General features: G+C 38.4%; 1 long non-coding RNA gene across 1 annotated transcript; it reads left to right on the top strand.

The window, feature by feature from the left end:
• Positions 1-21,643: 21,643 nt before the first annotated feature.
• On the top strand, positions 21,644-22,369 carry LOC146717781 (uncharacterized). The gene is made up of 3 exons (XR_014921987.1): positions 21,644-21,839; positions 21,913-22,118; positions 22,198-22,369. It is a non-coding gene; the product is annotated as an uncharacterized LOC146717781 (long non-coding RNA).
• Positions 22,370-25,054: the final 2,685 nt, after the last annotated feature.

Below are 25,054 nucleotides of genomic sequence, written 5' to 3'. Positions count from 1 at the left end.
ATTTGCATATTGGACTAATAACTAAAGTTCTAGAAGGTTTTGAAGAGGAAAATTATATCTGAAAGAAGCCCTTACTATAAAGCTTAAGAGCAGTGCAAGTGCAAAAGCTTATCTGGAAGTCCAGTCTGATTGAACTGCAATACTAAAACTGCCATTTGATATTAAGTAAAATATACCAACCTCGAATTTACAAATATCAAAATGTCAAAAGCTCAAGAAACCTATCTGTATTCTTTCTTTAGGTCTTGGGAGTCTGGCAGACATCAGTTGCAGATTCTGTTTCTGTTCCAAGATTATGTTAAGGATTATTTTTGAAGTATTTTCAGAGCCTCGCACACTCCCTAGACTATGTCATATGATAACCGATGCTGACTGAGAATCATATCATAGCTTAAATTTTTGACGTTCAGTGCAACATGAAGTGTATAGATGCAACAATGTTCTCACACTGTTGTTTTTCAAAGGAAATGTGGTAAAAAATAGGATAGGGAAAGAATATGCTCAGTGTCGCAAGAGCGTTTGTGCTAAGTACAAGACAGAAAGTGATTATTGTAGATGGAGACAGCAGAAAAGGAGAAAATGATCTCCTACCTTTCAAAACTACCCTGTTGATCAACACATAATGTGTTAAATGTTCCAACTAACCTGCATTTTTGTAAGATAAAGTGAAATCAGTTCAGACAAAAATACTCAAAATGAACATTTAGATTTGAAGTTATATGATTTAAATAAAAACTCGTATTAATATAAACCCCAAACATCAAAGCTGGTATCCATACATGGTTTATGACCAACATGTGGTTCATATCATTTCAAATTATAGCCTAACAGATGATATTTATGATGGCTGGAGAGTGGTAGTTAGCTAATAGCAGTGTTAATCAACTTGTTGACAGTACCAATAAAGTATATCCAGAGTCAGAACCAGCTCATTGGCGCTGACAGCTTTCCATACGGTCGATGCATTGGCGCACCATAAAATCATCAGCATGAGCTCAGTTGTGTCACACAACAGTTGCTGCCATGTCTTTCACATTTTGTAATGGACAATTCATAAATATGCAGAAAGAAACTTTAACTGCTGTTCAACTCTTCTGTAATGCAAAAATTACACTGTTTCCTTTTTGCAGCTTAAATGGCGGCTTCCAGTCCCTGACGAAAAATACTGGATTGAACAGGGGGGTTCCTGGGGTACCACAGTGGTGGTAAAACATGTGGAAGGTCTCCAAAGAATAGGTCGGATGCAAGGTTGTCCCAAATGTTGCTACATTTAGGATTTGCTGAATCTACATCAAAATCCTGAAAATTCTAAAGGCATTTTTTAGTATTTCATTCATGTTGCATTTGTTTGGTCTATATGATCTTGAGGACATCAACTGTACTGGAAAGAAGGGAAAAAAAAGGTTTTTGAATTGTTTTTGGAAGGTGTTATATCTGTTTGCTTTAACAACAGATTGTTTTTAACAGAATCTGAACTACGAAAAATAGAAAATTGAGAAAAGAGTTCTTATTTAAACTAATTAGAGTTCAATGGAATTTAGCCTGTGCAAATTTGACTGTGAAAACAAATGGCAGATAACATATTGGATATTATCTAACACTGAATTTGATAAAATTCAAAATTCTGACCCTTTCTTAACTTTCCTAACTTCTTTTTTTATTGTTTAAGTTATCAGATATGTTAAGTCAGTAACATTTAGCCTACGTTCACACTGCAGGTCTTAATGCTCAATTCCGATTTTTTGATCAAATCCGATTTTTTTGTCTGCTTGTTCAAACTACAAATAAAATGCGACAGCAAACACGCTCTAGTGTGAACGCTCAAAGCGGCCCGCATGCGCAAAAGAAGACTTCACACACAACGCGCTCTGTTTAGACCCAGAGCAAACAATATTGTTTGACTGATGGCCCTTAATATAAAGACTTCGGACTTCACGTTTCCCAATTTTTGCTTTAAGTTATTTTGTTATTTACATAATAATGTAAATAACCTAATAATTATCCTTATTGCTGTTTTAGAGGAGCGGTGCTTCAAAGGATAGTTGCTGATTTCTGTCAGAAACTGCAGATTATACAGTACAAATAAAATGTTCACGTTGCCTTCCCAACAGTTTCACAGACATCTACACTGGATGGCCAGGAAGCGTTCGCGATGTCTTCTCTGGCGCTGATAATTGGCATCTGTCTTGTGTCAGTGACGTAAAAGAGTCAGACTCGAGTCATTAATCTTTTTATGACTTTAGACTTGACTTGAAAAAATGTTCTAAGACTGTGACTTGACTTGGACTTTTACACCAATGACCTGGGACTTGAATTGGACTTGAACCGGTTTCCTTGAAAAGGCTTGATATATTTCACCCTAAATGTAAAATTTAACACGCATATTATATAGAAAGTGTGCACCATTAATTCAATTCATTCATTCATTTATTCAAACCACACTCCGTACGTATGTGTGCGTGAGCTGTAGCACAGCCAATCAAATTAACCAGATTTTTTTTAAAAAGAAAAAAAAAAACCCTCAAAAATGCTGCAAGTAGTTGTTTTTTTCAGGTACATAAACTATGAAGTAGTCAACAAAATAACAAAATGCAATATGCAAAACATGCAAGAAGAGAATCACAGACAGAGATGGAACAACTTCCAACTTTGGACAGTTGAAGTTGCATAAAGAACGGTAGATGGTGCTTCTCTTTTGCTACGATGAGATAGCTGACTTCATCTAACTAGCAAACGTTGTCCAGGCTACGTTGGTGATACAGTTTTTTTAAATGTGTATGATATTTTTGTCATGCGATTTTAAAGCCGGTCCTACAAGCGCATCCAAGAGTAACATGCAGATTATCTCAGAACTGTCGGTGAAAATTATTCTTGGAGCTAAGTTTAATTGAGCTGCATTTTATAGAGGTGCAGTTTTAACAATTTGTGTATATTTTCCAAGTTCACTATTTTGTCATGTGTTCAGAAAAACACAGATTTAAAAATCACATGGTCTAATATTTACATTTAGCATATAACTGCGACATTCTTTTTTCGTTTCTTTTTTTAAAGACTCGAAAGGACTTGAAATTCAAAGTTTCAGACTTGTGACTTTACTCTCGGACTTTTACACCAGTCACTTGAGACTTGACTCTGACTTGCCTGACATTACTTGAGACTTGACTTGTGACTTGCAAAACAATGACTTGGTCCCACCTCTGGTGAGAAACCTGTACAACTGACAGGTCTTACAGTGTCCATCTCGAAAGTCGTACCTTGATGTTTGATAACAATTTATAACCTCTTAATAATATAAGTTCATTGGCGATTGGGATTTTCAACTTATTAAACACCAAAGGATGTCAGCCTTTGCCCTGCTGGCATCATATCACTGAGATACTTGTGTATGTTTAATTAGTGTTGAGAACTGACAGGCCCGCTGCTCTAAGTTCCTTGATGTTTGCTGGTTGCCTTTGGCACCACTGACCACATAATCATTGCTGGGCACATCAGGGACAAGGCTTGATTTTCAAAGCCTTTCGCTCCAGTGATTCGCTGCGCATCCATGAGATTGATCACAGTGGTTTATCTGTGGCAACATGTGCTTCATCCCTTCAGATTTGGGTGGTGGTCGCCTGAAGGGGTTGTGTCCTTGCTCTGGCTCTGGCTGAGGCATGGCGTGAGCTGAGGGGGAAGAAACAGTGTGACAGCAATACAGCCACGGCCCATCAGAAGTTGCCTGTGGCCCCCTTGTGATTAAAGCAGTGAGAAGCCAAAAGAAGGACAGGGAGAGATGGAGAATGGGAGGGATATAGACAGGAGGAAGAGAGAGAGCTAAAGATATTATCAACTGTTGCTTCAAAAGAAGACAGATAAGTGTGGGCTAACATTCATATAGGTCTTCAACTCAATTAATCCAGGATTATTTCTTATCTTCCCCCTTCTGTAAACTGTCATCACATCAAAAGTATGGAACATGGCTGCGAGCTTGATGGAAAAATATATAGCTCGAAAAAGAACAAAATCAAACAAGTTTTGTAAACAAGACTGTGTTTGGGTTTATAAATTGCATAATAGTTCAGTCAGATTTAAGAAGAGAACAAGAAAAAGCATCTTGACGGTGATTACAAAGCAAGAATGGAATATAAATGGATGAAAATAAACGTTGTGGTACTAAATCAAAGCAGAGGGTAGTTGCTACCATTTTTGGTATTCAGAAGATGGTGCTATTTGTTTGAGTATGCATTGTATTCATGAATCTGTTTATTTGCTCCCTGTGGCTTTCACAGCTGCCCTCTGCAGAAAGATTGCATTTTATCAACACTGCTTGACACAGCCAGGAGTCCATATTAAAAACATATGCACATTCTATATTAATTTGGGGTTTTTGGAAAAAAAGGATAAACAAAAGCAAGACAACAAAATATGCCAACATCAATACTTTGCCGCTCAAATTGGGACCCCTATTCTCCTATTGTCTCGAAAACATGCATATCAGGGGTCATTCTCACACAGGCAACAACTGCTTCTGCCTCTCAGAGCACAAACAGCACCATACTTTTAATATTTATTGGAGCTGCTGTTACTATAAGCCCTGTCTTGCAAAATTCATAAGACACACTATATCACCTTTTCCCCTTAATTTCCATAGTGGAGCTATGAAAGGCTAAAAATTTAATGATGCTTTACGTGTCACGTGAAGTTAAAAATATGATACCTGCAGCTGGGACCAATCATCCGGTAAACATGTGATTACAATCTTAACGTTGTAAACGAAAAAAATAAATAAAATGTAATCAAGGAAGCCGAAATGTTTAAATTGATTGGCTGTGTGATCTTGTCTTGTCTCACTGCAGCACTTTATGCTGGCTGCAAAATGAAGGGACTCTCTGTGAGGCGAGAGAGGGAAGAGTTGGGGTAATTTACACTAATTTGAGCGAACTCAAATCTCAGAGCCTATTCCACAGGAGACCTCAAGAGCACTTTCAGACGGTCAAAAAACTGTGGTAGTGTAGCCAGAAGAACAAGATCATTACTTCCATTGCACTTGTTCCATATACTGTAAGCTAGAGACAAGCCCAGAGGGAAGGGAATTGGCATTGATTTTTCTTTAGAAATTGATTTTTCTTTTCACTGACAACAGTGAGAAGACTTCAAAAATAAATCAACAGGAGTGAATATGAGCAACAGTAGTTCACGAAATACTTACTCTACATTCAAACCTCTTGTCTGGGTTTACCTTAGCTTCCTAAGGGGAAAACAAGGTAGTGCGTATCACTCTTTTAAAAGTTTGCGCTAACCTTATGTCAAATTGATAGTAAATTATTAATATATAATTGCTTAACACAACAGCAAACATTGCCAACAGCAAGTTTTATTTTTCAGTTTTTATTAAATCAGCTTTCATTTCTGACCTGTAAACTGCAGTTTATACATGTCACTAAATAAACTGAGACTCTATGGATCATTTACTTTTTATTTACAACCGTCATTTTGCAGCAACAGTAAAGAATCTCCCACAACAGTGGAAGACAATAAAATGAGTAATTGAAAATACATAAATAGAAAAAAAAAACAACAACAACCCTAATACCATAATTTTGATTTACCACAATGCGCGGTAATGACTTGCTTTTGTATTGGGAACATACTCTTACACACAGATATAAATACATTTTTTTCCCTGTCTCAACATGGGCAAAGCCAGAAATAGAAAGATGTTTAATGTGGGAATGTGTGAGAGGAATATCATGTTGAGCCATTTCTACAGCTAATTACTAAAAGTTTGCATTAACAGCAACGTAACAAATCAATCGCCTGTATTGTTGTTACCACATTATTTGGCCTCTTGCTATTGAAAATGTTGTACAGAAATCCCGGACTGCTGCTTTGTTTGTTTTTCTTTCTTTTTAAGCTATTTTTTGCAATGTAATGGCCCTTACATTGAACATTGTTGTTTTCTCTTCTATGCTGTTCTCTTTTATTGAAAAAACCCCCAAACCTCTGTCACTAACTAAGCCAAAAGTAGAAGTAATTCAGGGAGAAACACTTCATTTCAATGGAAAATAAAACCTGCAAAAACTTGATTTTTTTTTTTATCTGAAATGCAAAGTGAGTGAAGAGTTTCTGTAATGTTTTCCATTAAAGTTGATTGTATCCAGCTCTCCAGGTAATTTCATCTGCATTTTGTCAGAACATAAAGCCCAAACTCTTTTTGATTCCCTCATTCCTTCTATATAATTTTTCCATCATTCATTGATCTCTTGAACTAATTTTACGTGTCCTAGACCCAGTGTGTAGATTTTACCATGTAGACCTGGGGCAGAGATCACCGAGAGTTCAAATATGTAACATTGTGCATTTGTTTACAGGTCAGCTGACTGTGTTTGACAGTAATTAGTACGCCCTGTCACCTTGCTATGGCAGCCTCACGCTCTTTGTATAAGGTCATGTAAATAGCCATCATATTAATATAATTATGCAAAACCATCGGGTCCAAAAGCTGTCCAAAAGTGACATATTCCATTCAATTAGAGGCTACACTGATGTAACTGATGTACTTACTTCCTAGGAAGTGACACATTCCACAACAGATTTCATTGCTGTGGGCCAATTTGATTCACATCCAATTCTGCAGTCGGAGAGTATGTATAAAGTGACGTGCTGCAAAAATCCAGTGTGGTTCTAAGAAAGCATAAGATTAGTGGATTTTTCTTAGCCTCTGTTCCTAATATATCCATCAGTTTGCAGTGGAGGTAATTATTCCTGAAAGGTGGAACTAGGAAGTGGCTTTTACGCTTGCAGAAAGCATTCCTCAGAATGATGACCGAAGGAAGTGAGATCAGAAGCAATTAACTAGGAGTGGAAAGTCACAGAGCTCTAAATCTTATTGCTACACAGCACTTGGTTTGTGTTGTTGTTAATTACCAAAGTAACTCAGACCAGCATAAGAAAATCACAACTGCTTTTTTTCCATCCCTTTTTGTTGTTGTTGTTTGTCACTAATGGTGTACTTTGCAAAAAACAAAAAAGGAAGATTTTGCACCTTAATTTTGTTCCAGGTTTCACAAATTTCTTATCAGATGAATAAACAGTTTCAGATTTGTTCTGATTTAAACAGTTTGAAAGTTAATAATTTCTAACCTGCCAAATGAAACATTTTCAGGAACACCTTTGTAGCCCTCTGTGGTTTGGATTGACAAGCGTTAAATGGCTTGGCGGCAGCTCCTGTATGCTCTATTATCACAAGAGGACTTATCGACTGTTCCTGTTTAATGCATCAAGACTCCTCCTGTAGCACCCTGTCTCTGGCCTTCATCTATGATTCATTTTTATTACCCATCATTGTCGGGACACAAGCCCCCCGAGGCTTCTATATGGCACGTGGGGCGGAGCGGAAGTTAGCTGACACCTAATCTGCTCGAAGATGGACCTTTGTTATTCATTGACACCCTCAGTGGATCCTGATTTGTTGACGGATGGGGCTAGGATGAAATCAAGCATTCAGTGTACATAGACAAAACACATAATGTGGTGAAAGCAAGGTTACGGGGCAGGCTCTGCACTCATTCTATTTTGAAAAATACAATCAAATAAAAATTCATAGCATCACAATCCTCACCCTGCTCCACCTAGTGAATATATGTGAGCAAGTTAAAGCCTAGCTACCAAGACCTTTCTGTATTTCTCAGATTACTTTAAACAACATCACTTTGACCAAGATACGGTGATTCTCTGTGCTGACAAGTCCCCTGCAGATAATTTGATCGCGTGCCTCTGTGTACATATTCTCTTTCTTCACCCTCTATCAAATGTAATCAGACTCAGTTTTAGTCACAAGCCACAGCAGCACGTCCAGTAAAAATACAGCAGCACTGACAACACCAGAACTCTATTAATTCCTCAACCACCATAGCTGCTGGTCCTGTATAATATTGTCCTTAGCTTGGGAGGGAGAATAGAGTATGTAAAGTGTGTGAAATATGCTTGTGAATATCAACAACTGGAGTTTCTTTCCCGATGGTGGTAAACTCTTAACCTATACCATAGGCCTCATATTTGAATGGACAGTAACTGTGGGCCAGTCTAAAAACCAAAACCTGGCTTTAATGAAAGGGTTAAGAAAAAAAAGTATTTCTGAAATGCTTAATCTGTGGACCATCTGATTTATTCAGTGCTACCCACCTGTGATATTTCTTTATTTAAAAAACAATTCGAAATTGTTCGGTTGCTTTTGTACTTAATTTTTTTACAGTGGTTCACTGAGGCCACTAGTTACGTGACCTTAGTGAACTCACAAGCTTTCTGTATTTGATATGAGTAGGTTTTACTGAAGATCCTTTTGTTGTGTCCTAATGCAGATGCTCCATGCACTGCAGGTTCTAGCCCTCAAGTGCATTTAAGAGTATTATTTTAGGAATAGTATGTTCTTTTAAATTTGAAGTAAGGGGAATAAAGGGGACTGTCTGTGTCAGATTTTAAATTGGTTTTAGCAAAGGCAATTCTAACCTACTTACTCACTCCAAAAACAAAACCTTCTGAAGATCAAATGTGTTCAAAAGGAATTGAAGTAACACGGAAGCTTTCAAAGTCAGCCATCAAGGACACACAAGTTTATTTAACATCTCTAACAGTCCATCCAAGATCTCACAGAAAACCAGTAAGGGCATATGTGTGGAGGATACTGTTGTCTCGAGTGTTTTAGGTCTGTCAGATCTGACAGCAGCAACAATGAAAACCAACCAGAAAGGGTGCAAGGTGAAAAGAGGCTTTTCAGGTGTATACCGTCACTCCATCTTCCTCCAGAAGACAGAAAGGTAGGACAATGTCTCCTCCAAGGTAGCTTCTTGCACCTTTCATTGTCAGATTAATAAATAATCTGTGAAAATGTACTGTTATTGTAATGGCTTTCAGGAACCCTGGCTTTGATACCGCTGCTGCTGCTCTTCATAGGCAAGCTATCTCTTTAAAAATGAATATGTTAAAGAACAGTACTTCCATTAGCTATCCTTTGCATTTCCATTCCTCCATGTTCTCTAGCCTCATGCACTCAAGCTAAGTGTTGAGCACACCCAAAAGCACTGAATGCACAAATCTGTGGGAGTGTATGTGGCTGTTCTAAAGAGTTCACAAAGTCAACATATCTCAAAAACGAAAACTGTACTGAACTTTCAGGAAAAAAGTTTTTTTTTATAGCATTTTCTGAAAAACACTAGTAAATCAATTTGAAACGATGACCTCTAAAGAACCTACCAGTTATTTATGGGATATTGTCAAACACAAATGTCATTTTGGGAAAGAAAGACACGTAAAGTAACTTATTTAGCATTTTGCTTCAGCACAGTCGGCGATTGTTTTGACTGATATAAATATCAAGCTTATGTTCTTTGATAGAAATGGTGCGCATTAACCAGTGTGAAAAGCCAGTAACAATAGGTTTCTGTCAAGCAAACAAGAATAGAAATGTCATTCCTGTCAGGGTGGATGCTGACCAAAGTTCTCCTTCTGTCTCTCACTGACTGGATTTCTCTGTCTCCCACTTGACAGAAACTCTCTTTGACGATGTGAAAGGAAGACTCTGTTTCTTCCATTATTCAAATATTTTAGAGCCTGATTTTAGTGTGAGGAGCAAGCAACCCCTTATGTCAGTAGTGGCCTTGCCTGGATATGGAAACCTAGCACCCGGAATGCACTGAAACATTTATGCTGGGTTATTTCTACTTCAAGGAATATTCCTTTTTATTATTATATTTCTGATGCAACATTGTGCAAATTTATCAGTCTGAATTATTCATTGATTGAAATAAAGTTGCAGAGCATAAATCCACATGAGGTTCATCGAGATACCTTCAGCATTAATTAAAGTATCTTATATGTTTATGCACTTTATATTTTATGAAAGAAGCTCTTGATTTTCTTCTGGACATTAAGCTAAAACACCAAGAACCAGAAAATAGGCATTAATCCACGAAATGGAATTATTATTCAGACTGCTACATGGATGCATACAGAGAGGCATCATTGTGTATTGTAACTTATATTGCACCACTGCTTTTAGGGGAATAATAAAGAAACATGATTAGTCCTGCCCTGGAGAGCTGACTTGGAATTTTGCCTAATTCTAACTGCAGTATGCTCATACTGCACAGTTATCACCTTAGGGATGATTAGAAATGTTTCCTTTTCCTCTCTGGGTATCACAAATCACTTATGCTGTAAATTAATAGCACAGCAGATAGTGAATAGAAAATGAATGTGCTGCTAAAGCTTTGCATATTCATTTTGGAAATCATTTAATTGGTGATGAATGTGCAACTCGCCACACTTGAATTGATGAAAATGTAGCAGTTATTTGAACACAGTGTGTGTTAAAACAAGACGTCATGCACTTGAAATCGTTTTTTCTCTTTAGTTTATGAACATGTTAATTAGATGCATGTATTATATGGTTGGAAATGGGGAAGTAGCCACAGAGGAAAGCCTGAGACCTTACAGAAGATTTACAAATAAAGTGGGAAGATTAAATTAATGTTATGGTGTCCCGGTGCCAGAAATAAGCAATTTTTCACTGTGTGCAGTACATCATCAAACTCCTGAAAGTGTATATTACATGATTAAATGAAAATTACTGGAATTTTGCAAAGCAGTTTGGTAGAGGTGAGTATTAGTTTTGATAGACACATTGCCGCCCCATGTGGCATTAGCTTGGCACAGTCACTTCCTCATCTCTCGCTGTTTTCATCATGCAGACACACACAACACAAAAGCACACAAGACAATGCTTGTGCTTTGAATGCTCCAGTAGGAGAGGATAAGCTATGCTTTCAGTCACACATATCAAATGCTGGAAACAGCAACAAAGGCTTGCAACATCCCGTTTTTAGTCTTCAAATAGGGATTTGACAAGGGAAAAAAAAAGAAAAGAGAATGATAAGGCGAGAGCAACTTTGAGACGGAAGGATAATTCCTCACGCTGTTCCTTTTTTAATCTAAAGAAATATCCCTAAACTGCATATAAAACTCATGCATCATTTGATGTACACATTTACTAGGCAACTTTTTCTTCTCACATGAACATAAAACGCTCAGTTGCAAGGGGATTCGTGTCAAGTAAGACACCAATGTTGAACTTGTTGACTCTTATTTTTGGGCAGTGCAACATCATTATTCATGCTCCTTATTCATGGTGTCAGGCTGCACAGTGAAGCGGCTTTTTTGCAACTAAAATGTTTTTTTTTATGCAATGTTTGCTTCATGCACTTGTATTTCAAATGAATCTACAAATAGAAAATGCTAGTCCAGATTTATTAGATAGAAGGTATTTATAAATTTAACATTATCACCCTGTAAAACTATAAGGGACTGTAGAGAACTATAAAACTTTCAAAAGGGAACACATAGTAAGAGATCGTTATTAATGCCAGCAAATCTCAAATGACCCTGAGTGTTCTTGCAAAAAGCCTAATGAAGCAAAGTGTCAGTGCTTGATGATGATGATGATAACTTCAGAATTGAGCTTAAACTGGCATTAAAAATTAACTGACTTATACATTAACTTCAGTCGCAGAACATTACCATAGATTTAAAGTGTGATGGCGTAGTGCAGCTTACAGTGTCTGACCCTTTGTACACTGGAGTGTTGAGCCATCGGCTCACATCAGACTGTCTGATCTGAAGTTCATTTAAGGGAAATTAGGAGCAGTTTTAATAAAGCTTGTTGCCCATGAGGTCACTTAACTGTCTGACCGTGCATATGCGAGAAACTCTCCGTCAATGCTCGCAAGCTGCAGCATAATTTCAAAGAAAGCTCACTGAAGTACTTCTGTACTGCACCTCTGACATCTAAATTTGGATTCTGATTACTGTTGCTTGCAGATTCCGTAAGGCCTGCAGCATGATGACAAATCAATAGTAGAACTGTAGTTTAGTATGTTTTTAATGGACATATAATGAACAGGAGTGATTACAGTTCGACTAAATTTTTCAGAGCTTAGTCAAAATAAAACACTGTATATCTGATATAAAGAATATTTTTTCCTAAAGAAGGTTACATAATATTTAATGCAATTGGCCAACATTGCTACAACATTTAGTCTTGATTTCTAAAGTTTTATTAACTTTGAGATCCATTAATTTGAACTGTTTTGGATTATCTATGGATATTCAGACTATGATGAAAGCACCTGTAAATACTGTGTACAACAATATCAAAGTACCGGAACCTGAAAGGATGCTTCTGTAAATTATTAAAGAAAGAAATAATGATCCCCAACTCATGGGTAATGCCTTAGTAAATAATTACACTGCAACTAGCACTTTTGTTTTTTCTTCAGTAACTTACTGCTGAAAAGTGCTTAATAAGGACACCTTAGAGTGGCCATAATCTTTGTTCTGTTGCCAGACAGGAAAAAAAAAAGTATTAACACTAAATGTCATGGTCCCATTCCCCTCTCAGGTTCTGACCTGCCTTCTATCTGTTCTCCTCTCCTCTCACTGTCATGTGCATGTGTGTGTGTGGGCGTCAGTATTAGCTCTGCTTACCCCTCCCAAACGTAGGCATGGCTGCCCTAGTTTCCACCAGTATACCTGATCCTCCTCTACCTCTATCCTCTCAAGCAGTATATAACCCTGGTTCTCCTCTCCATTCCTCATTGGATTGTTAAGCTGCTCAGTATCATACTCTCCTGGTGTGCCCGCTTGCCTTGCTTCTGGGGAAACCTGTTTGACCCACTCTCGCTCCTAAAAGAAATATTCACCTCAGATCTCAAAAGACCTTGACTGCACCAGAGCCTGTGGAGGAAAAGAGTCGGTCCCAATAAATGCATCTGCAGAAAACAGAGAAGCCTCACCTACAAGTCCACCTGTGAAAGTAACCACAAGCAACCTGAAACCCGAGAGAACACTGAAGACTCACCTGCCATACTACCCCGTGGTAACTTGACTTGAACCTACAAAAAGAAAGGCACTTGAAAACCGCGTTGTGAATATCAACTTCAGTAACAAGCCATTTTTTCCCCACTGCAAGCAGGTATCGAGACTATTGCACAAACCATTAGCCTGAAGCTACCAATGCCAGTGATGCGGGGTATATATATGGCAGTGCTCAGGCACATTTTAAGATAAGTGAATCACTTTTTGTTCATCACTGGTTACTCTGGATAACTAAAAATTATGAATTAAATTAACTAATAAATATGGTTATGCATCTATCATGCTGCATTGTTGTAAATAAAGTTGAAGCTGAGCAGAAATGCATTTCTACTCTTTAGTCTGGGTATTAGTCAATTGCTGAATTTCATTTTAAACACTCTGATAAGCACAAATCTTTCATCCTTTCCAGACAGCTTCTTTAAAGAAAACGAAAATGTCATTGACCTCAGTACAGGTGTTTAGGGACTTTTAGATGGAGTTTAAATGCCGGCTTCTATTGTTGGGTAGTGTGGAGGTGGTCAGATAGTCAGAGTCCGTTTAAACATTTTTCAATATAGCCCTCAAAATTTTACAGATTTTATCACCTTCATATTTCAATTGCCTAGGCACAGAAAAGGAGCTTACTTTGTGTGAAAAGATATAGCCTACTACTTTGACACCATGGGAAAAAAGGGAGTTGCACTCTATGGAAGATGACTGCTGATTTTTTTTGGCTGGACAATAAATTTGTAAAGTTACATCACTACATTGCCAGGTTGCTGAAAGGAGACTGAATTGGACAAGATGCACGTTGTGTTTGAAATCTAGCTCGGAAAAATTATTTATGTTGGTAATTCAGTAGTTTCGGGGGAAGAGGTTAGCCATGTCACATCTGCAACTGCAAAGAATACCAAGAGGTCATTTAATCATGAACGGACCAGGAACTTTCAACTTTGCCAACAAGCTCTGTGGGAAGAGAATCCCTCAGCTTTGGTGCTTTAACAGCTAAATACCTTTTATTCTGTCTTAGAAAATCCAAGTGTTCTCTTTCTACTGAGAACTCTGGAGCGAGGGCATAATTTGCTATCACAGTCACTTTACTGAAACGGCTATACCTGAATTCTGCAGTGAAACCAAATCCCAGTGTGGAGCCAGTAAACCTAGTCCAGCAGTCATTATAAATGATTCCTCTTTTGCAGTTTTCAAAATTTAATGTTATTGTTGTGCCTTTTCCTGACAGTCAGCATACTTTGAAACTAATGTAGTGTAAATCTGAAAGATAATGATAAAGATAATGCAGACACCATTTTTGAGGCTGTTCTCTGACCAGAGTCAGGCAACCGAGAAAATGAAGGTTTCAACCCAAGCCATGTTTTTTCTATTATACCACTATTATTGTTCTAACATTTTTTGCCTAAAATTTACTAAATAACAATAATAAACATCCAGTGAAATGTAAGTCTAAGTGTTAATTAAATAATGTGAAAAAATATTCTTTGTTGTACTTCCAGTAACAGTCTTGTATGTGAAAGTGCCACAGCCAGCATGTCATGCCAACTCAGGTGGAATAGTGTGTAACTCTTTCATGACTTCATCTTTCCAGAGTCTGTGTTGGATAATCTGATTCTGTTGGATAATTTAGCAAGGAGAGCTGTCAGCTGGCATCGTGTTATTGTGTTACACGTTGCACAACACGATTTGCACGGGTTCTCAGAAATAATGCATTTAATGTGGTATTTGCAACTCAAATTGGAAAATTTGCTTATGTGAAGGTATTGAGGCTGGAGTAGGGGAATGTTTTTGCCACAGTTTGACGAAATAAAATAATAAAAACATTTTTACATGTTGTAAGTAAAATCTTTAAAAGACAAGTCGACTCCCATACCTCCTCCACCTCCTATGCTTTTCTGCAGCTCTGTTTCCAAGTTTTAGAAAATGTAGTTCAAGATGAGACGCCTAAGCCAATCATAGATCTTTTTAGGCCAATGGGTAAGAAAATATAAAACAACAGGAAGAGGACTTTCTATTTTCTGCTATTTTTTTGTTATTTATTTTGTATTTGCTTCTTTTAACTTCTTCAGCTTACTACAGCTTTAAAACTAGTGAATAATGCTACCATAAGAAAACCAGATAAGACCAACCAAAAAGCTAATGTAACTGTGCCACTAAATTGGCATGGTGGGCATGACTTACTCACTGTTTTACCCATTGAATAATTTAAGTGTGATTTCACCATTTAAAATTTTGAAAAAGAAATCATAAATAAAAATTTCATGAGACTGAGTGAAAAACAATATTCTAATCTTGTTACTAGGAAGGTCGTTACTGTTCGTTTGACTCTTTCATTTAGATTTCGAAGGCACACCAGAGCAAACAGGAATTATGGAAGAAATGTTGCCTGTGGAGGATGATGCCACTTTTGAGTTTGCCGATATACGCTTTCAATGAAAGTACAGCACAACCCAAGAATGCCTATGGCAGAGCAGGGAAGGAAATGGATTGAAACTGTAAAGCCCCAACTTTCCCTCTCATTGAGGATTCTTTGAACTGGTGGTGTGTCCACGAGGTCACTTTTCCTTTCCTCTCCAGGCTGTCAAATATATACTCACATTTCTGTAGAGAGACTGGGAGCTGTGGTAACTCCGAAAAAGAGCACTCTGAAACCAGAACATGTGGATCACCTATCTTCCCACATAAAAAAAGAAAGAAAAAAATCCCAAATGCTGAACAGTGAACAGCATTTCTCATCCCCGACACGGAGTCGGGGATGAGTTCCTGCCCCAAGTGGAGGAGTTCAAGTACCTCGGGGTCTTGTTCGCGAGTGATGGGAGAAGGGAGCCGGAGATCGAACGACGGATTGGTGTGGCGGCTGCAGTGATGCGGACACTGCACCGGTCCGTTGTGGTGAAGAGGGAGCTGAGTGTAAAAGCGAAGCTTTCAATTTACCGGTCGATCTACGTCCCTACTCTCACCTGTGGCCACGAGCTGTGGGTAGTGACCGAAAGAACGAGATCGCGGATACAAGCGGCGGAAATGTGCTTCCTCCGAAGGGTGGCTGGCCTCTCCCTTAGAGATAAGGTGAGAAGTTCGGCCATCCGGGAGGGACTCAGAGTAGAGCCGCTGCTCCTCCACATCGAAAGGAGCCAGCTGAGGTGGTTCGGGCATCTGACAAGGATGCCCCCTGGGCGCCTCCTGGGGTTGGTGTTCCGGGCATGTCCCACCAGGAGGAGGCCCCGGGGCAGACCCAGGACACGCTGGAGAGATTATATCTCTCGGCTGGCCTGGGAACACCTTGGTGTTCCCCCGGATAAGCTGGAGAAGGTGGCTGGGGAGAGGGAGGTCTGGGCTTCTCTGCTTAGGCTGCTGCCCCCGCGACCCGGCCCCGGATAAAGCGGATGAAGATGGATGGATGAACAGTTAACAATTTTGTACATGTAATTTTTTTTTTCTAACAAAAAGGTCAAAAGGGACATAGTGGACAGTGGAGTTTAACAACACAGTTTTAGTTTATAATTAAATTTACTTACATTACTTTGTTTGTGTTAATATTACACAATCTGGTAAATCTTGATTCTAGCATTAACTGTTGCAGTCCACTAAGATTTCAGACTGGATTTATCTCCGTTATCTGCAGTGGATTTGAAGACCAGTCCATTCCTGCATTCTTCACCAGCAGTGAAGGGTGTAATATGTTAATTAGATACAGTAATCACATTTTTTCAGTCATGCAGTAATGTAATACGTTGCTCTACTAAATTCAGTAACTGCATTACAGTTACAATCATATTGTTACTTGCATTACAAAGGTTCTCCAGTAATCTGCAAGGTGGGGCAAAGAACACATCAAATAAAGATGCTCTTGCACTTGCTACAATCAGCTGATTTGACTTAATTTGAGGGATAAGAAAAATTGTCGAACAGTAGAGCGACATAGCTTTTCAGGAGAGGAGATATGGACATTATTTTTATTTTTATTTCATAAAAAGACAAAAGTGGAAATTGCATCCAGGACAAAAACAACCTTATTATACCTCTAACAGAACTTCTGCTCTTTGCAAATATCTGCGCAGCCAGCATGCTAACGTAAAGCCAGCCAAGAACTCAAAGTGATTTTAAAGCTGAGTGATTTCAGACAGACAAACACAACTTTGGCTCTTTTTGCCTTTTAAAGGCACACTCTTTCTTTTAAAATGTTTCAGTTGCAGTGGTTACTCTGAGAAGGTCAATGGTTTCTGGTTTGATTCAATTCAATCCTATTTTTTTAAATTGTGCCAAATCACAAAATCAGTTTCCTCAAGTCACTTTATATTGTAATTTACAATAATACAAAGAAAACAGTGGGAAGGAAAAACCCCCTTTTAAAAGGAAGAAACCTCCAGCAGAATCAGCCTCAGAGAGGGGCCATCTGCTGCGACTTGTTGGGGATGCGGGGAAGAAGACGAGAAGATTAATTGGAGATTAATAATAACGTATGATTAAATGCAGAGTGCTGCATAAACACAGAGTGAAAAGAGTTGAGTGAAGAAGAAAATTCAGTGCATCAGGTCTCTTGCAACCTAGTCCTATTGCAGCATAAGTAAGGGAGGATTCAGGGTCACCTGATCCAAGCCTATATGCTTTGTCAAAACTGTCATGAACCGAAGTTCCGTGCGCAAGCTGGACCCAGAAGCAGAACACACACACCAGGGTAGGGGAGAATAAAGAAACCAAATTTTATTATAACTAAAGGTGTCCCGTGAGGGTAGCCGGAAAAAACAACGTGTGGAACCAGAAAAAACCGAAGGACCGGGGAGGTGAGTCACGCAGGGAACGCCGAGAGCGGGGCTGTGGGAGGCTGCAAAAAAAAGGAGAAACAGATTACTGGGGTGCGGAAAAATGGCAGCATACGAGGGAAGGTGGAGTATGCGTCTTACGGTGATAGCTGGGCTGAGTGAACCAGAGGGGGGTCCAAAAGGGGTCGAGGCGGCGGGGCTGATCGTGATCCAAATCTCAGGCGGGCAGGTGGACAGGCAGGTGGCTCAAAAAACTCCGAGTTGTGATCACTGAGAGACGACTACGGAATGGCGTGGAGCAGCAGGTAGGGCAGGATTAAATAGTCCACCTGGTGATCGCCTGGGATGGGATGCAGGTGTGGGGTTGGCAGCCACGCCCGTGGGCGTGGGCATCCCATCAGCACCCCGGACCGCGGACCATGACAAAAACGGAAAGTTTTAAGCCTAACCTTTAAAGTAGAGAAGTGTTTATCTCCCAAATCCAAACTGGGTGCTGGTTCCACAGTAGAGGGGCCTGGAAACCTGAAGGTTTTTTTTTTTAATATCCTTGGAACCACATCCTAGGAACCACATCTAAACCAGCAGTCTAAGAGCAAAGTGCTATATTGATATGATATTGCACTATGAGGTCTTTAAGATAAATGGGGCTTGATTATTAAAGACCTTGCAGGCAAGGACAAGGACATCCCTGCAGTTTAAGTAACTGGTGTGTGTTATCTGATTTCAGGATAGATAAAGCTGGGCATCATCTTTAAAACAGTGAACATGTATACTGTGCCTTCTACTGATGGTGCCTAAGGCAAGCTTGTATAATGTAACAGAATTGGTCCTAGCATGGAACCCTGTGGAACTCCATAATTAGTATTATATAATTATATTCAAACCACAGCAGTCCAGTACCTTTCATTCTACGGCATGCTCTAATCTATATAATAAAATATTGTGAGCAGTATTGAACACTGAGGTCTAGCAGGACAAAAACAGAGGGAGTCCACTGTCAAAAAAATCATTTGTAACCTTCACTGATGCTATTTCTGTACTGTAATGACTTCTGAAACCTGACTGAAACTCTTCAGATAAACAGTTTCTCTGCGGATAACCAGTTATTTGTTTTACAACTACGCTTTCAAGAATCTTTTAGATAAAAAGAGGGTTAGCCTGTAATAAAGACGGCTGGATCAAGTGATGCCTTTTTAAGTAGTTGTTTCATGATACTTTTCACAACTATTCAGTTGGTGACCCAAACAATCAGTGGACTACCATTGAAACCAAATTTACACTAATCACTGCCAGCAACCTCCTGTTACACATGTTTCCCTTGTGACTGGTGCTTGCCTAATTTTTGCTGACTGGTCTTTAGGCCAGTGGGGCAATATTATGAGTCTCCCATCCCTTGCACTCCTCGTAAATGCATGTAGATTGATATATTGTAGCTCATTCTTTAACTCAGCTATTGAGTCTTTTTCTTATTTTGCAGCTCTGGTGAGCTTGATGTAATACGTAAAGTATTTTGCCACCTGCTTCAAGTTCTTTTTGGAGTGGCTCTCAAACTCACAGTGGAGCTCCTGCAGAGCAGAATAAGGAGTATCATTGCCAGCTGGTGTCTATGATGGTGGTGTCATTCTGAATCTCTAAGTTGAAAAAGTGTTTTAAACAAACGTTCAGCTTTACTGGTAAATTGGTTGTGTGGATTATACATTGCTCAAAATTAGGGGAACACTTGAACATCACAGTATAAATCAAGTGAGTTAATCCTGTAATTCAAAATGTTAGACGTAGCAAGAAGTATACAAATGAAAACTCATACCCAAATTGATATTAAATTGTATATCAGAATAAACTTGAGGAATGTCATTCTGTTCAGTTAGAAAGCTTAAATGATTGGTACTCAGTTTTACTCACAGTCTTACAAATAAATGGCAATGAGCACACTGGAGAGACAACACTAAGATAACTTCAAAAAAGGGAATGATCTTGCTGGTGGTGGCCAGAGATCATTACTTTCTCCTTATACCTTGTGACTGATTTTTCTCTACTTTTCCTTTTTACTAGTGATCTTGTCACTACTAGTATCATCAGATGGTACCTGCCACCCATTCAGGTTGCACAGGCAGTCCAGCTCCTCTATAGTGTGCAATCATACAAAGGTTTGCTGTGTAGCAAAATACCAGGAGACTGTCCTGGTATTATTAGTCGCGGTTGTTCAAAGAAGGTGAGAACAGTAACTAACTAAATTAAATGATACAATATATTACAAAGTTACAAAATATAACAAAATAACTGTAATAAAAACAAATAACCCTAATTATAAAACCCCAAAGCCCAAAGAGACTTCAAAAAAAGGTCACCACAGTGATTCTATTGTACTGTTTTTGTTACTTGTTGAAGGTCAGTGTCTGGCTTCTGGCCTGGGGTCTGCAAACACTCACCTTTAAAATCACTCTGTTTCTTGGCTAGCTTTACGTTAGCATGTTGGCTGTGCGGATATTAGAAAATAGCAGAAGTTGTGTTAGCAGTAAAATGTGATAGTTTCTGTCCTGGATGCAATTTCTATTTTACCATTGTGGTGTTGTCCTTTTGTGCAATAACAGTAATGTGCAGCTCTCCACTCCTCCCACACTTGAACTATAATCAGCTGACCAAAGCCCAAGTTTGCAGGAAGAAAAACTAACTGAAGAACATGTTTAATGTAAGTAACAACATAATTGTACCTGTAGCATAATTACTGAATTTAGTACAGTAATGTGTTACATTACTTTATTACTGAAAACTGTAATGTGATTACAGTAACTCATTACACCCAACAATGTTTATCAATCACATATAAGTAGCTCTGGCTCATGTTATATATATGTTAAAGTGCCCTTCATGTCAATATGTTTGTAAAAAAAATAAATTAAAAAAAAATTGTTGCTAGGCAATCTGGGGAGTTGGAGTAGCAGTTTTCAATTGATTTCTATGGGGTCAAAATCATGTCCTCTGTGGTTCTAGGCAAAAGTGGTCATTTTTTTTCTCTTTTGAGTCCACACACCCAAAAATTCAGAATTTGATGAATATGCCCATTTAAGGAAAAGCCTGAAAATATGAGATGATGGAGTTTTAATTTAACAGAGAAACACAATTTTTTAAATGCCAAGGAGTCAAAATGACCCCCTCGGCAGTTCTAGTGATAAATGTAGGAATAGTAAATGTCTACAAACAATATGATGAAGCCCTATGAAAACATAATAATTCAATGGTACAGTTTTATTTTCTTTATCATTCTACTGATTTGAAATATTTAAAAAAACAGAAATAATGGATTATGCTGCAAATATGTGTTTGACTTTTACTTTTATGATATTACATCTGTTAAAGACTTGCAGAAGGTTTGGTTTCCACTAATATTATTATATATATTTTTCACACCATGAGGAAAATGTCATCTAAACTTTTACATTTACCATTGGTATGCGCTGTTTTCAATTCTTTTTTGTATTTAGGTGAAAAGAGTCATGTTGGGAGTCATGGTAATACTGGGTACCATCTGTTGTTCCAGCAAAAAGTAATTTTCTTATGTGTAGTTGTTTCCTGCTTTTTGTGTACATGATTCAGACTGCTTTTAATTAGACTTTGATCTAATTTGCTTCTCTACTTCTTTTTTTTCTGTATGGATGATAATTACTCATAATTTAAATATAATTTGGCTGTATCTGTCAGTGTCAAACTTAATTACCTTCATGTTTATTTCTGCAATGAGGGCAAATGCTAAACACACTTGACATAAGCTAGATGTTGTATACTCCGTGTATATTTATTTAAGGTTCAACTTACATTTCATAAAGACATTGGCTTCAGATCAACTATCAACTACAAGTTTAGCTGTTATTTTTACCCACATGAACAGTGTTTTTTAAATGATAATTATTATTTTTTTATTCAGATAGTTCAATATATTATATGCACAATACTCTAATACTGCTAATTCTACATCAGAGAATAGTGAGCTGTGGGCCGAATTGTCATGGTCTACGGTGGGTGGCTGGAGTTTCCATTAGGCTCCTGAACTGACCTGGGATCCGCCCCTGGGCAGGGCCAACTCCAGCTCCTGCACACCTGGAGCCTATTGCAGGCTATCAAGCCAGAGGGATTTAAACCACACATCGATGTTCACTCACTGCCAGTTCGTCATCAACCCATGTTGGTAACAGGTCTTGTGTTTCAAATTCTCGCTGTGATTTATCTTACTAACAAAGACTCTTTTGTGCTACAGTTGCTGTACCCACCCTGGCTCACTCCACCTCCGGACTCGGGATACCTAGTGATCATTTTGGAAATCCCTCTGTGCCTCACCTGCCTGCCCTCCTGCCATCACACTCCATCTGGAGCCCCGGATCTCAGGTCAGCCTTTCCACGCCACTCAGCCTCCCCTGGATCTTCATCATCCCCCTCTCAAACACTCCAGGTCCCTAACTGCAAGTAAGAATTGCTGCTCTTATACTGGCCACTTCTGAGCTGCCTTCACTACCTGCCTAACTCCTATATCCTCTCCCCTCAGTGTGACTGTTCCCCACTCAGCTCCGTTCCACTTCTCAGGCCTCGTTCCCTCGCCCTAGCCACGTTCCCCTGGGCACGCCACACCAAGGCTCCACGTCTCGTCATTTTCTGTCTTTGCCACGTTTCCCTTTTTTTCCCCCTTGCACTTAACCGTAATAAACTGTTAAATCATCTACTGTCTCCGCTCTGGGTTTCTGCACCTGAGTCCTATTCAGTACCGGCCATCCGTCGCCGTGACACGAATTAAAGTTTGCAGCTTGCCTTGTCATTGCTGGAGCTGTCTGACATGCATTTTTATTTTATTAACATCATTATTGCAACAATACAGCATATGTCTTGTGTGTCAGGTTCACATGGAAATTAAAAAAAAGGGTACAAAAAAATCACTGCCTCTGTGTACACTCTTTGAACCACTGGTCTTCTAAGAGTAGCAGATGCATTACAAGCCATTAGGTTAACAGACACTAACAACCGATGTATTTAGAGATTCTGTGTTTTTCAGTATGCTAGTTGTTTTCTTACCTGTAGCACATGACGTATTCTTATCTTTTGTATCCTGTTAGCATGACACACTGGAAAACTTTTTGTTTTTTTTGTGGCAACGTCAGTTAATCTGTATTAGTGTGGATCACATTTTCTCGTGAGCTCAGCACAGCTCGAGAACTTCATGATAGCATCAGCATGCATCATCATCAGTGATAATATTATTAAATTTGTCGGGGCTCTGCCACAAACACTATTTGTACAATAAAGTAGAGGTGCACAGTTAAGTCTTTCTAATGAAATCAAAAGGAGTGCATGGGATGTGCATGCTGTCATTACCTGGAGACAGTGCTAGTGTAGTTTAGGGTCTGTGAGGAGGAAAGAAGGAAACTGGAATCAGCATTAATGTAGCATCACATTAGGAAGCCTCTTTGGAGAAACATCATGGGAAATACATAGTTGCCAACCTAATTTCTAGTAATTTGCTTCTCCACACTCCACACACAAGAGGTGATGATACTTCACATTACAGCTGGTTTGCCAACAACAAATGAACTAAAAAGAAGAATTAAATGATATTGGCCCAATCGCAGTCTCCACAGTCATGAACTCTGAAGAGCTTTCGCACTAACACTGCGAGGCAGGTTGCATTTTAAAATTGTCAAGTGGATGCGCACTTTTTGCAGAAGTCTGTTTTTTTGAAGAATTTGCCTGTGAGAGGTATGCACAATGAGCACTGTGACTGGGGCTGTCACATCACGATCACATTATTATTGAGAAAAAGTGAAGTGTGTCAATATACTGAGGCTCCTAAAAGTCAGTTACTTAAAAGGAAGATTGCTGCAACAGCTGGAAATTGAATCCAGCTGCTGGATTTCTGATCAAAGTCAAATTCCAGGCATATTTTTAACTTGATATAAATTTTTCATTCGGAAATGGCAGCTGGGATAGGCTCCAACATCCCAAAAACTGAATTGGATAAGCGATGAAGAAAACGGATGGCTGGATGGATGCATGGAAATATCAGTCATTCAGTAGCAATTCTAGTAGTCATATTAAACACGGGATTTGGTGAGAACGCATACTCCCCCAAACTATGAAGTAACCACTATAAAAGAACAAAATGTGTTATGTAGCTTATAACTATAATCAAGTATTTTGATGACTATAATAGATAGACTGCCAATCTTATAGTTTCATATATTTGTTTAAAGAAAAGAAAAAGGACATTCTGTAATTTTCCTAATCACCTCTCAGCTGGACCTTGGGTTAACACTATAGTTACATGACACATAAAACATGTTTTTATACAGAATTTTCATTTTCCTGCTAACCTGATCTTGTACCATTCTATCATTAAGATCAGTGAAAAAAATGTTATCTACAACTGTATTAGAATTGAATTGTTATTCTAATTGGAGTAATAAGTGCTCATTATCACTCAGTGAGTTGATTTCAGTATGGAAGCGGATATTTTGCTATTTTCTGAAATCCATTAGGTGTATCCCACTTAAAAGCATTCTGTTTTTTGTTGCTGTTCTTTATTCTTCTCTAAATCCAATTACTGCACCATTTAATTTCCTTTTAAATTACCCTGATAACTCAGATATTCATAATTAGAATTTATAATCGTAGAATCTAAATTCCACTCAGTTTTGAATTCATACAACTGTAATGTACTCATAAATCCAAAATAGAAATTTGTCCAAGCAACAATATCATCTTTTCAATATTCCACAAATGCATTTTCTCACTTACAGCGTTATTATTATTTTGGGTCAGCTGGAGTGCCGTGATTTATTTTCCTAATGTCCTGCAACAGGCCTGCCTAAAAGTCTGCCCAAGGTTGTTGCTCTTTAATTTGGGACAGACTGTCTAATCAGATCATTGTGTGAAATAGCTGTTGCTGATGTCAACTAAAGGACAGCATACAGGAGGGATACAAAGGTTGATAAACAAGCAAAGAACTGAATAAATAGCAGAGCCTTTTAAGAAAAAATGATTTAGAAAATGCTCAAAGTTTGCACTGAAAGAAATTAGAGATTGCACTTTGATTCAATGTACTGCTACTAAGTGGCCTTACTTTAATTACCGTAGGTGCTTTAAATAAAATCTGTGCAAAGAGGACATGCATTGTTTTTTATAAATGCTCTTGTTTAATTATCAAATGAGCCATTAAAAGAGAGTGTGTAATGTGTTAAAATTCTAAATCTAGTAAATCGACTATAAAATGCCTATAATCTTCAACGTGCATAAAAAATGTATGTGAAATGATATAAACTATTTCTAAATAGAAATTCTTTTTTCATGTTCAACAAAGAGAAGGATGGGATGATAAACCAGTTTATTGTTTGAAATAGGGGTTGCATGTCTTC

Source organism: Copadichromis virginalis, linkage group LG2 (assembly GCF_057382275.1).
Source record: "Copadichromis virginalis isolate Kocher_CV1m ecotype Utaka linkage group LG2, C_Virginalis_male_GT1.1, whole genome shotgun sequence".
In the NCBI taxonomy this organism is placed as follows: Eukaryota; Metazoa; Chordata; class Actinopteri; order Cichliformes; family Cichlidae; genus Copadichromis; species Copadichromis virginalis.
This window is presented reverse-complemented; position numbering and strand designations above follow the sequence as displayed.